This window comes from Arvicanthis niloticus, chromosome 2 (assembly GCF_011762505.2).
Source record: "Arvicanthis niloticus isolate mArvNil1 chromosome 2, mArvNil1.pat.X, whole genome shotgun sequence".
Lineage (NCBI taxonomy): Eukaryota > Metazoa > Chordata > Mammalia > Rodentia > Muridae > Arvicanthis > Arvicanthis niloticus.
In genome coordinates this window covers 27,918,015-27,932,466 of record NC_047659.1, presented here as the reverse complement: position 1 = coordinate 27,932,466, position 14,452 = coordinate 27,918,015, and the positions used below count along the sequence as shown (strand labels likewise).

The 14,452-nt window shown below is 38.0% G+C and overlaps 1 long non-coding RNA gene across 1 annotated transcript in view; it reads right to left on the bottom strand.

The window, feature by feature from the left end:
- The window catches only part of LOC117702719 (uncharacterized), a 54,690-nt gene extending 40,740 nt beyond the window's left edge, over positions 1-13,950 (bottom strand). Inside the window, exon 1 of the long non-coding RNA XR_004606098.2 lies at positions 13,876-13,950. This is a non-coding gene — a long non-coding RNA (uncharacterized LOC117702719). The remainder of the gene's footprint in view (positions 1-13,875) is intronic.
- Positions 13,951-14,452: the final 502 nt, after the last annotated feature.

Genomic DNA, 14,452 nt, shown 5'->3' with positions numbered 1-14,452 from the left:
ACAGAACACAAAATAGAGTAGACCAAAAAAGAAAGCCCCCTCACCACATATAATCAAAACACAAAATGTATTAAACAAAGAAAGAATATTAAAAACTGCAAGAGGAAAAACCTAAGTAGTATTCAAAGGCAGATCTATTAAAATTATGGTCTGTTTCTCAATGAAGATGCCAAAAGCCAGAAGGACCTGGGCAGATATGCTATAGATTCTAGGACACCATAGAAGCCACCCATACCCAAAACTTTCAGTCACCATAGTTGGAGAAAAGCAGATATTCCTTGACAAAGTCAAACTTAAATAGTATTTATCCACAAATCTAATCCTACAATAGGTATTAGAAGGGAAACTTTAACCCAAGGGGGTTAACACAGGAAATAAATAACCTCACACCAACAAAACCAAAAGAAAGAAATAGACACACACACACCAACATCACCAACATCACCAACAAAAGAGATTAAAAATTATTTGTCATTAATATGTCTCAATATCAATGGATTCAATTCTTCAATAAAAAAGATACAGGCTAAAAGAATATATGTGAAAACAGAATTCATCATTCTGCTGCATATAAGAAACAAACCTCAACAACAGAAATAGACATTGCCTCAGAGTAAAAGGTTGGAGAAAGATTTTCTAAGCAAATCAACCCAAGAAGCAAGCTCTTGTAGCTATTCTAATATCTAACAATATAGACTTCAAACAAAAATTAGCCAAAAGAGATGGAAAAAACACTTCACAATCACCAAAGGAAAATTAAACCAAGATAACATTTCAGTTCTTAATATCTATTCCACAACTGCAAGGCTACCCGCATTTGTAAAAGAAATATTACTAAAGCTTAAATCGCATGTTGAACATCACACTTTGGTATTGGGAGATGTCAGTACAACACTTTGATCAATAGACATGTCACCCAGACAAAAACTCAACAGAGCAATGATGGTGCTTACAGACATTATGAGTCAAATGGATGTAACAGATATCTACAGAACATTTCAGCCAAACAGAAAAGATATACCTTCATCTTCATACCTTACAAAACTTTCTACAAAATAGACTACACTATGTGGGGGTCACACAGCAAGAATATTGAAACAACCCCCTGTATCCTATCAGACCATCATGCCTTAAGGCTGAATTTTAACAACAGAAGCAATAAAAAGCCTACAAACTCATGAAAACTTAAAAGCGCTCTACTGAATGATGCTGGGTCAGGTAGAAATAAAGATAGAAATTAAAGACTGCCTAGAATTCAATGAAAATGGATGAACAACAAGCCAACACCTATGGGAAACAATGAAAGCAGTGCTAAGAGCAAAGTTCAAAGCACTAGCACTAAGTGAGTTCACTAAAAAAAATTAGAGAGAACTCATACTAGCAACTTAACAGGACATGTGGAAGCTCTAGAACCAATAGAATCGAATATACCCAAGAGGAGTAGTCAGCAGAAAATAATCAAACTCGGGGCTAAAATCAATAAATTGAAACAAAGAGACCAGTACAAAAAGTCAATGAAACAAAGAGTTGGTTCTTTGAGAATATCAATAAGATAGACAAACCTATATCCAAACTAACTAAAAGACTGAAAGCAAGTACACAACTGAACAAAGTTAGAAATGAAATGAGAGACATGAGAACACAGAGGAAATTCAAAAATCATTAGTCCGTACTTCAAAAACCTGTACTCCAAAAAATTTGAAAATCTAAAAGAAATGGACAACTTTACTGATAAATATCACCTACCAAAGTTGAACCAAGATCATATAAAAAGTTTAAATAGATCTATAAACCCTAAGGAAGTAGTCATTAAAAGTCTCCCAACCAACAAAAAGACCAGGGGCAGATATTTTTAGCATAGAATTCTACCAGACTTACAAAGAAGAGCTAATACCAATACTCCTCAAATTATTCCACAAAATAGAAGCAGAATGAACATTGTTAAATTCATCTTATGAGGCTACAGTCACCCTGATACCCAAACAACATAAAGATTCAACAAAGAGAATTACAGACCAATTTCCCTCATGAATATTGAGGCAAAAATATTTAATAAAATACTTGCAAACAAAATTCAAAAACAGATCAAAAAGATCATCTACCATGATCAAGTAGGCTTCATCACAGAGATGTAGGGATGGTTCAACATATAAAAATCCACCAATGTAACCTACCACGTAAACAATCTGAAAGAAAAAACCATGATCCTCTCAATAGATGCAGAAAAAGCCCTTGACAAAACTCAACTTCCCTTTATATTAAAAGTTTTGGAGAGACCAGGGATACAAGGGGAATAACTAAACATAAGAAAGGCAATTTAAAGCAAGCTGATAGCCAATATCAAATTAAATGCAGACAAACTCAAAGCATTTTTACTAAAATCAGGAACAAGACAAGGCAGCCCACTCTCTCCATATCTATTCAATATAGTACTTGAAATTCTAGCTTTAGTAAGACAACTAAATGAAATTAAAAAAATGAAATCAAAGGGGTACAAATTTGTAAAGGAAGAAGTCAATGTATTATTATTTGGAGATGATTTGATGGTTTACATAAGTGACCCCTAAATTTCTACCAGGGAACAGCTGGTACACACTGGCAGTGTGGTGGATTGATACAAGATTAACTGAAAAAAAGAAAGAAAAGAAATAGAAATGAATCAATCAGTTGCCCTCCTATATGCAAAGAGCAAATGGGCTGAGAAAAAAATCAGGGGAACAGCACCCTTCACAATAGCCTCAATAATGTAAAATATTTTGGGTTAACTCTAACAAAATAAGTAAAAGATTGTATGACAATAACTTCAAAAAGATATCAAAAGATGGATAGATCTCCCATACTCAATAGAATTAACGCAATAAAAAATGACCATCTGATCAAAAGCAATCTACAGATTCACACTGCAGTCCCCATCAAAATTTCAAAACAACTTTTTAAAATAGACTTTGGAAGAACAATAATCAATTTTGTATGGAAAAACAAAAAACCCAGGATAGCTAAAACAGTCCTGTACAATAAAAGAACATCCAGAGGTATCACCATCTCTGATTTCCAGCTCTACTACAGAGCTATAGTAATAAAATCTGCATGGTATTGGCATGGTATTAGTTGCTCAATGAAATCAAATCCCAGACCTAAATCCACACACCCATAGACACCTGGTTTTTGATAAAGAAGCCAGAAATACACACTGGAAATAAAGACAACATCTTCAACAAATGGTGCTAGTCAAACTGGATGTCTCCATGTAGGACAATGCAAATAGATCCCTATCTATCACCCTGTACAAAACTCAAGTCCAAGTGGATTAAAGACCTCAAGTGGATAAAACCAGATACACTGAACCTGACAGAAGAGAAACTGGGAAATAACCTTGAATGCACTGGCATAGGAAGCAACTTCCTGAACAGAATCAATAGCACAGGTACTAAGATTGACAGTTAATAAATGGCACTTCATGGAACTGAGATGCTTTCATAAGACAAAGGACACATTCATTTGGACAAAACAGTAGCCTACAGAATGGGAAAACCAACTTCACACTTGACAAAGGACTAAAATTCAAAATATATTAAAAAAATTCAATATAGTAGAAATTAATAAACCAAATAATCAAATTAAAAATGGGTTACAGATTTAAACAGAGAATTCTCAACAGAGAAATCTCTAATTGCCGAGAAACATTTAAACATTCAGTATCTTAGCCATCAGGGAAATGCAAATCAAAACAACTCTGATATTCCATCTTACACTTGTCAGAATGGCTTAGATAAAAAACATAAGTGACAGCTCTTGTTGGCAAGGATATGGAACAAGGGGAACACTCCTCCATTGCTGATGGGAATGCAGACTTACACAGCTACTTTGGAAACCAATATGCCAATTTCTTAGAAAATTTAAAGTCAATCTATCTTAAGACCCAGCTTTACCATTCCTGGGCCTATACCCAAAGGATGTTCTATCCTACCACTAGAACACCTGCTCAACTATGTTCAAAGCAGATTTATTAATAATAGCCAGAAACTGGAAACAATTTAGATGTCTCTCAACAGAAGACTAGATAAAGAAAATGTGGTACATTTATACAATGCATTATTTCTTGGCTATTTAAAACAGTGACATCATGAAATTTACAGGTAAATGGATGGAACTAGGAAAAAAAATCATCCTGAGTGTGGCAATCCAGACACAGAAAGATAAGCGTAGTATGTATTCATTAATAAATGGATATTACTTATAAAGGATGATCCACAGACACAAAGAGGCTAAGCAACAAGGAGGCTTCAAGAGAGTTAGGAGGCAAGGATCTCCCTGGGAAGGGAAAATAAAATAGATTTCATAAGTGGACAGGTGGGTATGGGAACAAGAGGGATCAGGCAGAGGTATGGAGAGATAGCATAGTGGGAGAGATTCCTGGAGTTGGGGAGCATTTAGTGAGCAAGGTAGAAACCTAGTGCAGCAGAACTCCCTGGAATCCACAAGATGACTCTAGCTAAGACTCCTAATAATTGTGGGGTCTGGAGCCTGAACTACCCATCTTCTATAACCAAGCAAGGCTTTTAGTGGAGCGACTAGGGCACCAACCCAGACACAAAACCTTTGACCCACAATTTGTCCTACCTATAAGACGTACTGCAGTACATCTGGAATAGTAATTGTAGGAGTGGCCAACCAATGACTGGTCCACCTAAAGACCCATGACATGAGAGGGAGCCCACCCCCTGACACTGCCTGGAGGGTCAGGAACCAGAGACTAGATAGCCCAGAGACCTAGGACAAAACCAAACATTACTGGCAAAACAAGGTAAGTAATATGATTCTTCATGATATTCTGCTATACTCATAGATAGGAACCCAGCATAATGGCCATCAGAGAGGCTTTATCTAGCAACTTAGAGGAACAGATGCTGAGCGCCAATTCCAAACATTAGGTAGAGCTTGGGGAATACTTTGGAAGACAGGGAGGAAGGATTGTAGGAACCAGAAAGGTCAATGACACCACAAGAACACAGCTCACAGAATCAAATAAACAGGGCTCATAGATGTTTACAGAGACTGAACCAGCAAGCAAGGGGCCTATATGGGTCTAAGATAGGTCCTCTGCATATATGTTATGTTGTATAGCTTGGTGTTCTCTTGGGACTCCTAAGAGTGGAATGGGACTTGTCTCAGACTCTATTGCCTGCTTTTATGACCCCTTTCCTCCTTCCCTGTTGCCTTATCCAGCCTTGATATGAGGGCATGTGCTTAGTCTTATTGTAACTTGTCATGCCATGTTTGGTTCATGTCACCTGGAGGTCTGCTCTTTTCTGAAGGGAAACAGAGGAGGAGTGGATTTGGGGGAGCAAAAAGGTGGTGGTGAGAAGTAGAAAGCAAAGAAGGGTGGGGACTGGAAGGAGAAGAGGGAGGAGAAACTATGGTCTGATGTAATATATGAGAGAATAATAAATAGAAATAAAAACCCTACTAATATCAGGCAAAAGACCTGAAAACACATTTTTAAAAAGAAAACATACAGATTGCTGACCATCCCTAAGCACCAGGGAGAAGCAAATTAAACTCACAACGAGAGCGGCTATCACAATAGTTATGACTGTTTAAAAGAGCAGGGGACTACAGTGTTGGTCAACACTCACAGAAAATAGAACCTCTTTGTGTACATCATTGATGGGGACAGAAAGTACCGTCAGTCATTGTGGACAACAACTGGAATTTCCCCAAAAATATGCTACAGCATTCCTTCTGGTCTACAGTGTACCTTGTCTTCCTATGGGAATATGTAGTAACGTAAGAAAATGAGAAGTGCACACCTAACCTGCCCCTACAGTAGTTTAGTGCTCAACACACTGGGATGGTCAGGAGATTGCTCACTCTGATGATCAGCAGTTCACTTGAGGGAAGAAGGGCTGATTTTAGCTCACAGTCTGGAGGTGCAGTTAGTTCATCACAGAGGGAGGAAGCAAAGGCTCGAGGCAGTCAGTCACTGCGTCTGCAGCCAGGAAACCAAGATTTGTGAACTCCGGAGCTCATTTCTGTTTCTCCTTTATACTCTGCTGAGGGACTCAACCAGACATCGGACTGCATACATTCAAGATGGATATTCCCTTTGTAGTCCTTTCTGGACACAGCCTGACAGACATATCCAAGAGGGTTTCCACATGTATTCTCGTTCCAGTAAGGTTGACAATTAAGGTTAGCCATCACAATCGCATAGTTATCAGTCTTTATCAATTCTATTTTTTAAAGTTATTTGATACTTACTCCATGGAAGGCATTATTCTAATCCAGTTTTTATACACATTTCTGAAGATTGGGTGTCATTACAATATCATTTTTAATCATCTTTTTTTTTCTTTTTGCTTAAGGTCATTACTATAAACAATAGGTTATCGACCCCAGTGATTATACTGTCTAATGTTATAGCTTATATAATGAGTTTAAGATAAAAAATAAAAATTCACTTCGCCACATTGCTTGAGGTATTAGGAAATACCCTGTGTACTTTAATACCCTGTATACTTTATGATGACTCTAACTCAAGCGATCAAGGTTAATGTATTGATTAGCAGTATGAATATCCTAATATCGAAGATAAAACTTTTTTTGATGATTTTAGGATTGAAGAGGACAAAGGGTTGTTGCAGAAAGCAGAGAAAATGAGAACAGGAAAGGCATCCTGGGTGCCACTTAAACCACTGAAGTACAAATTGACTCCCATGCGTCCTGTAATTGTAATTCAGTTTACACAGAGATGAAGGCAACTTGCAAGTTGGCCTTACTCATCTCCTATACTGCAAGCCTGTATCTGTATCCTGAATTTTGAGAATCTACCTAGAATTACATTTTATAAAAGAATCTCTTTCTAATACAAAATTTGTAAACTACAATTTAAAGCCTCTAGCCAAACCATAGACTAGTGCGTATCTCTGTGCTTTGAACTGACCCATGAGTGAATATTCTCCTTTATTGAAGCAGGGTTTTGTTATATCATTTCAGCTTTCCCACAGCCCATTGTGTAGCCTGGAGTGGCCTTGAACTTGTAGCACTCCTTGTGTCTCTGCCTTCCAAATTTAGAATTATTTGCACACACAATCATGCTCAGAATTAGTATTTCGAAGGTCCTGTAATTTCTAGTCAGTGGTACCTTGCTATAGAATCTCAGCTCTTACACATTTTTAACAGGAGAGACAACTGAATCATTCTATTAACAACATGGTAATGTAAATGTAAGCTTTGGGGAGCCCCTCAATGCCAAAGCCAAGGGTGGACCTGGCTCTTTGTAGCCCTGGAAGTGAAAATGTTCAGAAACAGTTTAAAATTGGCATCAATAGCATCACATCTGCTCTGTCTGCAGTGACAAGCACCGTGCAGAGTCACATTTGTTGTGCTGGGCTAGATTTGACAGATGGATCTGATTGGCCCATTGGCCAAAAGTGCTTAAAATCACTTCCCCAGTGATGAGCTTATATGAAGGTGGTTACTGGGACCAAGAAGGCACAGGATGCATAACAGAATGTGTATGAGCATGGCCATGTGGACACTGGTGGAAGGCAAGCGATAGATTATCACTTGTTTCTTTCAGTCAGTTAGCAGAACCAAGAATCCTCTGCATGCAGAGGTGATGAAATGGCCTTCTAGTTGTTAGATGAGAGACTCACTGTAATGCCAGGATGCAGCCTTTTCAGACTCATTCTGTCTTTGGAAACCAGTCAAGGACTGTAGCTTGACAAAGTGTGGGCAACGTTTTTGGTTTTAGCAGTGCTGGATCTCTCCCGAAGGTTGTCTCTCAGTATTTCTGCTTCTACTTAGAGTACAGCTTTTCTTTAAATTAGGTAGGTGATTTACATACTAGGAAGATCAACTCATTATTATCTGACCTCTGCAGCCAATTATGCTATTTAAAAAAAAAAAAAGCTCCCAAAGTCTATTGAGTTAAAATCTCAAAATATGCTACATGGAGACAAATCCCTTTATTTGAAAAAAATAAACAAACAAAACAAGAGATTTTCTTTTTAAAAATTCTGCCCAATGTACGATTTGTACAAACAAAAATAGAAGCAAAACTGAAAACAAACCTGGTGTGGAAGGTCATACTTATCATCCCAGCAGGCAGGGGCATTGCTGTAAGATCTTGGGCAGACTGGGCTACATAAAAAGTTATAGCCAAGGGTAGGCCGCAGAATGAGACCCTCTTTCAAAAGAACAAAACCAATGACAAACAAATTAGATACCCAAGAAAAAAAAACAACACAGTACAATAATTCTCCAAAATCCCCATCCATTTGTTTTGGCAGCCCAACCCTCTATGCTACCATTGCTGAAAAAAATCTACAAGGCAGGTCCATAGCGCATATTCCTGATTACTCCTAACAGATGTGGGAAGACACAGCCCACTGTAGGCGGTGCTGCCCCTATGCAGGTAGTCCTGAGTTGTGTAAAAATGTGAGCTGAGTAAGCCATGAGAACAAACCAGTAAGCAATGTTCCTCTATGGTCTCAGCATCAGTTCCTGCCTCCGGGTTCCTGCATTGGCTTCCCTTCATGACAGATGACTATAAACAAGAAGATGTAATAAACCCTTCCATTCTCACATTGATTTTGATCACGGCTTTATCTCAACACTAGAGAAACAGAGGAATACAGAGAATATGTAATGTCACACCAATTGATAAAATTGGCTACTGTAGACTCCACTGATGTAGGCATCTATAAGCATGGCTGAGATTTCTTGCTCCTGTACATCCTCTGTGGCATATTAAAGCACAATGCCATTGGGACAACTGAGAAACAATTTCTTCCTCAGGTGAGGGTGTGCATGTTTCACAACTAGAAGCTATTTTTGTTTCTTTTCTTTCTGTGTTTATTGCCTGTTTTTCTTGGGTCACTGGCATCTTCATTGCTGATTTACTAGAACTCAATGTAATTGGAGGCTATCAGATTTATATTTACATACACAATGGAAATATATTTCTGGATGCTTCTGTTCTAACATCATTTGTTCTGGTCTTAATCATGAAAATATTTCTATTTCAAGGGAAGCCTTTGCCCTTTAATTGTATTTACCCTGACTTCTGTGTCTTACTCAACAGAATTTTCCTCCAAGAAGATCTAGATAGTTCTGTCCTCGACCACTTAAACAGCATCTTATTTTGTGTTTAAAAATCTCTGGACGCTCTAATTTATTCTGAAGTAAAGATACAAATTCCAAGCCCAGCTTTGAGCCTCTGCTTAACCAATTATTCCAAATCCTTTGCTCAATAATTCACTTGTTCAATCAAAATTTCCACATCTAGTGACCCTCCTTACAGAGTATTTATTCTGGAAAATACATTAGAACGTTTATCACTGCTTCCTGGGAGGTATCTAACAGCTAGGAGAGCTAAGGCGTGTCACCAACCTTTATTTAGTAACATTCCTGCCGAATAGAATCCGTCTCAAGGAATTATTGTTATTCTTTTGCCTGGTATTGAAATTTTGAATTAAGGGAGGTCTATTTCAAGCATGCTACACAGATACTGCAGTACCTTTAAAGAGGTAAAACATGCCCCTGGGAGAAAGACAAACAGACGTACTCTTTTTGTGTTTAGGAGATAGACAAACAGACAATATGTGAGGCATGGTGAAGACAGAGGGCCAGTTCTGTCTACCTGAAGTCCATGTTCTCACCCAGGCAGAGCCAGGTCTTTAAATTTACTCCAGTGTCCTAGGTGTGACAACACATTTAACTTTTTTTCAAATAGATAAATGGCTTGCATTTCTAGGTTTTTTTATGTTTTATTGATAGGTGAGATTTTTGTACTTCATTCTAACTACCACCGATTATCTGCTACATGGGGAAAATAAAGTTTTATGTGTAATTTATAAGAACCTTCTGGATGCATAATTGTGCCAAAATTGATCCTTTTACATATTCCAGTGTTATCACAGTCTGGCAATCATGAAACTTTATCATTCTCCCTGTAACCTTTTTGATCCTTCTCCCTTTTTTCTGGTATCTAGCTTAATGAGAAAAAACTATCTAGTTTCCTGAAGATTCAGTATTATGGTAGGGATCATGATTCTATTTCTGTCTTAGAAAAATTTCATCAAATGGCTTCTGGGCATATATAAAAGTGCTCAAGTGACTGCTTTCTGTGTACTTCTTAATACATACTCTACTTTAACAGATCTTTATGCTTAGACATCCTGAATCCTTGCTTTGAATTTAAGGTGGTTGTGTTATAATTGTTCTTACATATGTAACTGTAGTTTATTTGACAAGACTACATTTGAATTTGGAACTGATGCTATAGGTGATATTTAATTTAATTTTATTGAGTCAGGCTGTGTTGTAAGGTTCTGAAAATAGTGACTTTATAAAACATACAAACACACACACACACACACACACACACACACACACACACACACACACAAGCATGCAGCCTTTCCTTCTTTCCTTTCTGCTCAGAAACATTTTAAACAGACTGAGAGTTTCTTGTTTCTTTCGAATGTGATCATGTGGCTGACACAATTGTCTGTTGGACTGGTGTTTCTGCAGTTGATGTCCCCTGACAACTCTTCATTTTGTGTGCTCTTCAGGATGTGTTTTAGCAACTTATTTCATTCATCTTAGGTTTCAAATATTTTCTCAAAGATCAACAAAGTGCACTTTGCTCATATTTGCTTGTATTTTCTTTATTCAAAATCTGTGGTCTCTTCCCCTCTCCAGACATGCTTCAGTTTTTAATAGTCAGAGGATCTCTCTCTCTCTCTCTCTCTCTTTCTCTCTCTCTCTCTCTCCTGCTCTCCAGGCCCCCATGGTATTCCCTTTTTTTTTTTTACCTTTACACTGTCAATGAACCAAGATTTGGACTCATTTAATGGTTTTATCCTTGATTTGGAATTTTATAATTTATGTATTTTTACTTTGAAATTTACACTTTTCCTTCTCTCCTTATATTTCTTTTGTTATCTTTCCCTCAGCTTTAAATTTTTAATATGTCATTAGTTTTTATGGAGTAAATAGAATATCTCTTTTGATGGGAAAACAGATTTTTGAAGTGTCAAATGAGCACATTTGTAAATTTCTCACAGTGTTCTTGGGGATCTGCAAAGATTAGAAAGAGTTCCTTTACGTTGATGAACTACTTACATCTGAGTATTTCCTAAGACTAAACCAGGGTAGCACAGAATTTCATATTTATCTAGGTTTTAAGCATTGTTTAAATAGATGTTAAGAAGGACTTCTTCAACATCCCTGCAACACAGAGTGAATCCCAGGGGCTGCCCTCACAGGCCTCCTAACTGTCTTCTCCTTCCTTTCCACAGTGAGGATCATATGGCCTTGCCTTTATCAAATGTACAATTTCTGGGTTCAAGAACACATAAGATTTTCTAATTCATAAGTTTTTTTTAGGACACTCACAAGGAAATCTTGCTTGTTTTTTCCCCTCTGTTCCCATGTCTCCATTCTAATGTTTAAGTCTCCTGCCCGGTAAACTCTCCCCCATTTTTCCCTCAGATTTATAAATAGATTATGACATAATCACAGGACACGGGTATTTCTCCTGAAAATGTGCCAACTGCTCCAGTCTTCTGAAAGACAATCAATGTTTGTGACCTTCTCCGCCATGCCAGCAGGTCGAGACCTCGGTTCCTGACAATGTCCTGAAGTATCAGGCTGTTGTTCATCAACAGGCTTCCATATACATTTTTAATTTCTCTCCATCAAGCGTGTGTTGAGCATCTATTCCCAGTCAAGCAATGTTCTAGAAATCAGAGGCTGGTAAAAAAATAAAGAGAAGACTGGCACCTTTCTTTTCAATAGTGCATGTCTGAGTGGAAGGTAACCCACTGACCTCAACCTGTCAGAGTATCTAAGGCCGGATTGGAGAGTGCTGTCCTGTGACATAGCATCCTAACCCATCCAGTGTTTTGTTTTGCTGCTTCCTTTCATGGTCTGTGTCCATTACTTGCTTTCCTCTCAATCATCTTGATCTGTCTCTATTCTGCAGTAAATATTCTACTAGTCTTTGTTGTCTTAGCTCCATATATATTGTTCTGCCAGACATTGGTCACTCTTTATACTTGTCTGGGCCATGAGCTGTATCTAATACTTTAGTCTTCTAATTCTCTATGAATTTTGCTGATGTAGAATTATCAGCTCTGGAGAAACAAAGCATATATATTGTTTATTAATTATCAAGTATGTTATACAGCTAGTATTTTGTTTTATTTAAAGTTATATCTGGCTTCATAATCATTTTGAGACCTTTACAGAGAAAAATGTGAGGAAATACTACCACCATTCATAAGGTTGATAGCTTACCATATATGGATTGTTTCCAAATTTTCAAACACTGGCCTTAAAGTTCAGTTTCCCTAAGAAAAGTAAAGGGGCTCACAACTAGATAGCCAAACTGACATACCAAGATGGGGGCACTTAACATTCAAATATGTATCTTCATGTAATGACAAATGATTGTCTTTCATGGAACAGGAGTAATGTGAAAATATATTCCTGTGGTTGTTAAACCTATAGCCACCAATGGTCTCCACACCAGAATGTCACCGTAGCCGGGCAGTGGTGGCACATGCCTTTAATCCCAGCACTTGGGAGGCAGAGGCAGGCAGATTTCTGAGTTTGAGGCCAGCCTGGTCTACAGAGTGAGTTCCAGGACAGCCAGAGCTACACAGAGAAACCCTGTCTCGAAAAACAAAAACAAAACAAAACAAACAAACACCCAGAATGTCACCGTAATGTGACAAAACAATGCCTGAGGTGGCTAGAAATGGGGCCATTGGCTTAGGTGTGTGGGAATATGCTATTGTAAAGGAACTCAAGGTAGGATTTATCCCATTCTTCCCTACAACATGTTTCCCAGCTTGCATCCCAGGAGGCGCATTTGAGGGAGACGCTGATGTATTATTATAACTGGAAAGGAAGTAATACATGAACTGCAGTCACTCTCCAGACTTCTCAGAGCAAAACTTTTGACATGCTGCCAAACATCCAGATGACAACCGAAGAAAAACAAAAACAACCCTGCAGATGTTTTCCCTAAGTGGAAGAACAGGAACAACTGCTCTGACTCCTTGGGGTGGAAAGTCCTGTGTAGTCTAATAGAACAAGGACCAGATGAAATGTCGAGGTCAAGAAAGGCCAAGTTAACCCCTCAACAAAAAGACTGCATTAGGTAAGCATACCATCCAATCCAACCATAGTAGGGATGGTAGATTAGTGGTGTAGCCCAAATCTCTCATCTCTCTCTCTCTCTGTGCTTTTTTGTGATTGACTCAGCATGTATAACCCTGAAAAGACACAGTACGCTCTGTGACCTCTGATAGAGGGCACACCACTTGACTTCCTTTAGTTGGTAGGACTTTTTTGATCACATATAGTCCAAGTAGAGCATGTCCATGTGCTGTGTTTGAGGTTTTCTCATTTGCCTTCGTGCTATGGACATGACAGAAATTAACCCAGAGATCCTACTATTTCAGGAAAGACAAAAAATCTCTTGAGACAGCTCAAGTCTCAACCTGTGGAGAAGAGTCAAAGCCATCCTAGACCAGCTAGTTCCCAACCAACCTAGAATGTACAGCTAGAATGCTGACAGAGATTATTGAAGTCAGTGAGTTTCATGGTAGTTTGCCCCAGAAAATTATTATGGAAAGATTCGATCTCTACTTTGGAAATAAAATCAACACAGACTGGGAGTGAATTGATGATCCAGGAACCAAGCACTTCTCAGCTCCATTACTGTTCAACAGTACATTTTAAGACTGCCTTGGATATGCCAATCATTTTGTACATCAAGGGCTTGGATAGCCCCTTGTCATGAGCTACACATCTTCCAGCACTCATCCCTTTCAGAATGCTTCAGCATCCCATTACCTCATCAGCCAGTGTGATGCTTCTATCCTACAGGTGTGTATCCAGCAGCCTTAGAAGAGGAATTTTAAATCCATTGACCTTTAAAATAAGCAAAACGATGTTATTATTACAAACACAGTTTTGATGGTTTCCCTTTAGTTGGGGCAGGATCTAAATGGATATGTGTGAAAGAAGGTGGTCTCAGTGAGATACCCAGGAATTTATAAAGCTGTTTTAATCTAATTGGTAGGCTGCTTGTATTGTTCTAATTTTCTCTCTTCCTTTTTTGGGGATGGGGAGGAGAATGTTCTTTCCACAATAAAAGATACAGGACAAATTCCTAAAGAATAAATCAAATGACTATTGGTGCCTGTTTGTAAAATATGAATTCTCATATTTTATTCCAATGCCTTACTTGTAGAAAAAAAGGTATGTATTTATTAAATAATGCTAAAGCAACACTTTGCCAGTTGAGGTTGTCCTTAGAGTTCTTAAGTAGATGAAAGATTGTTGTGATCCCAAAGAATCTGCTATAAGGACTTTTCAAAATAATTTGACGTTACTTCCTAGCCAGACAATCCCTGTAGCATTAATAAGC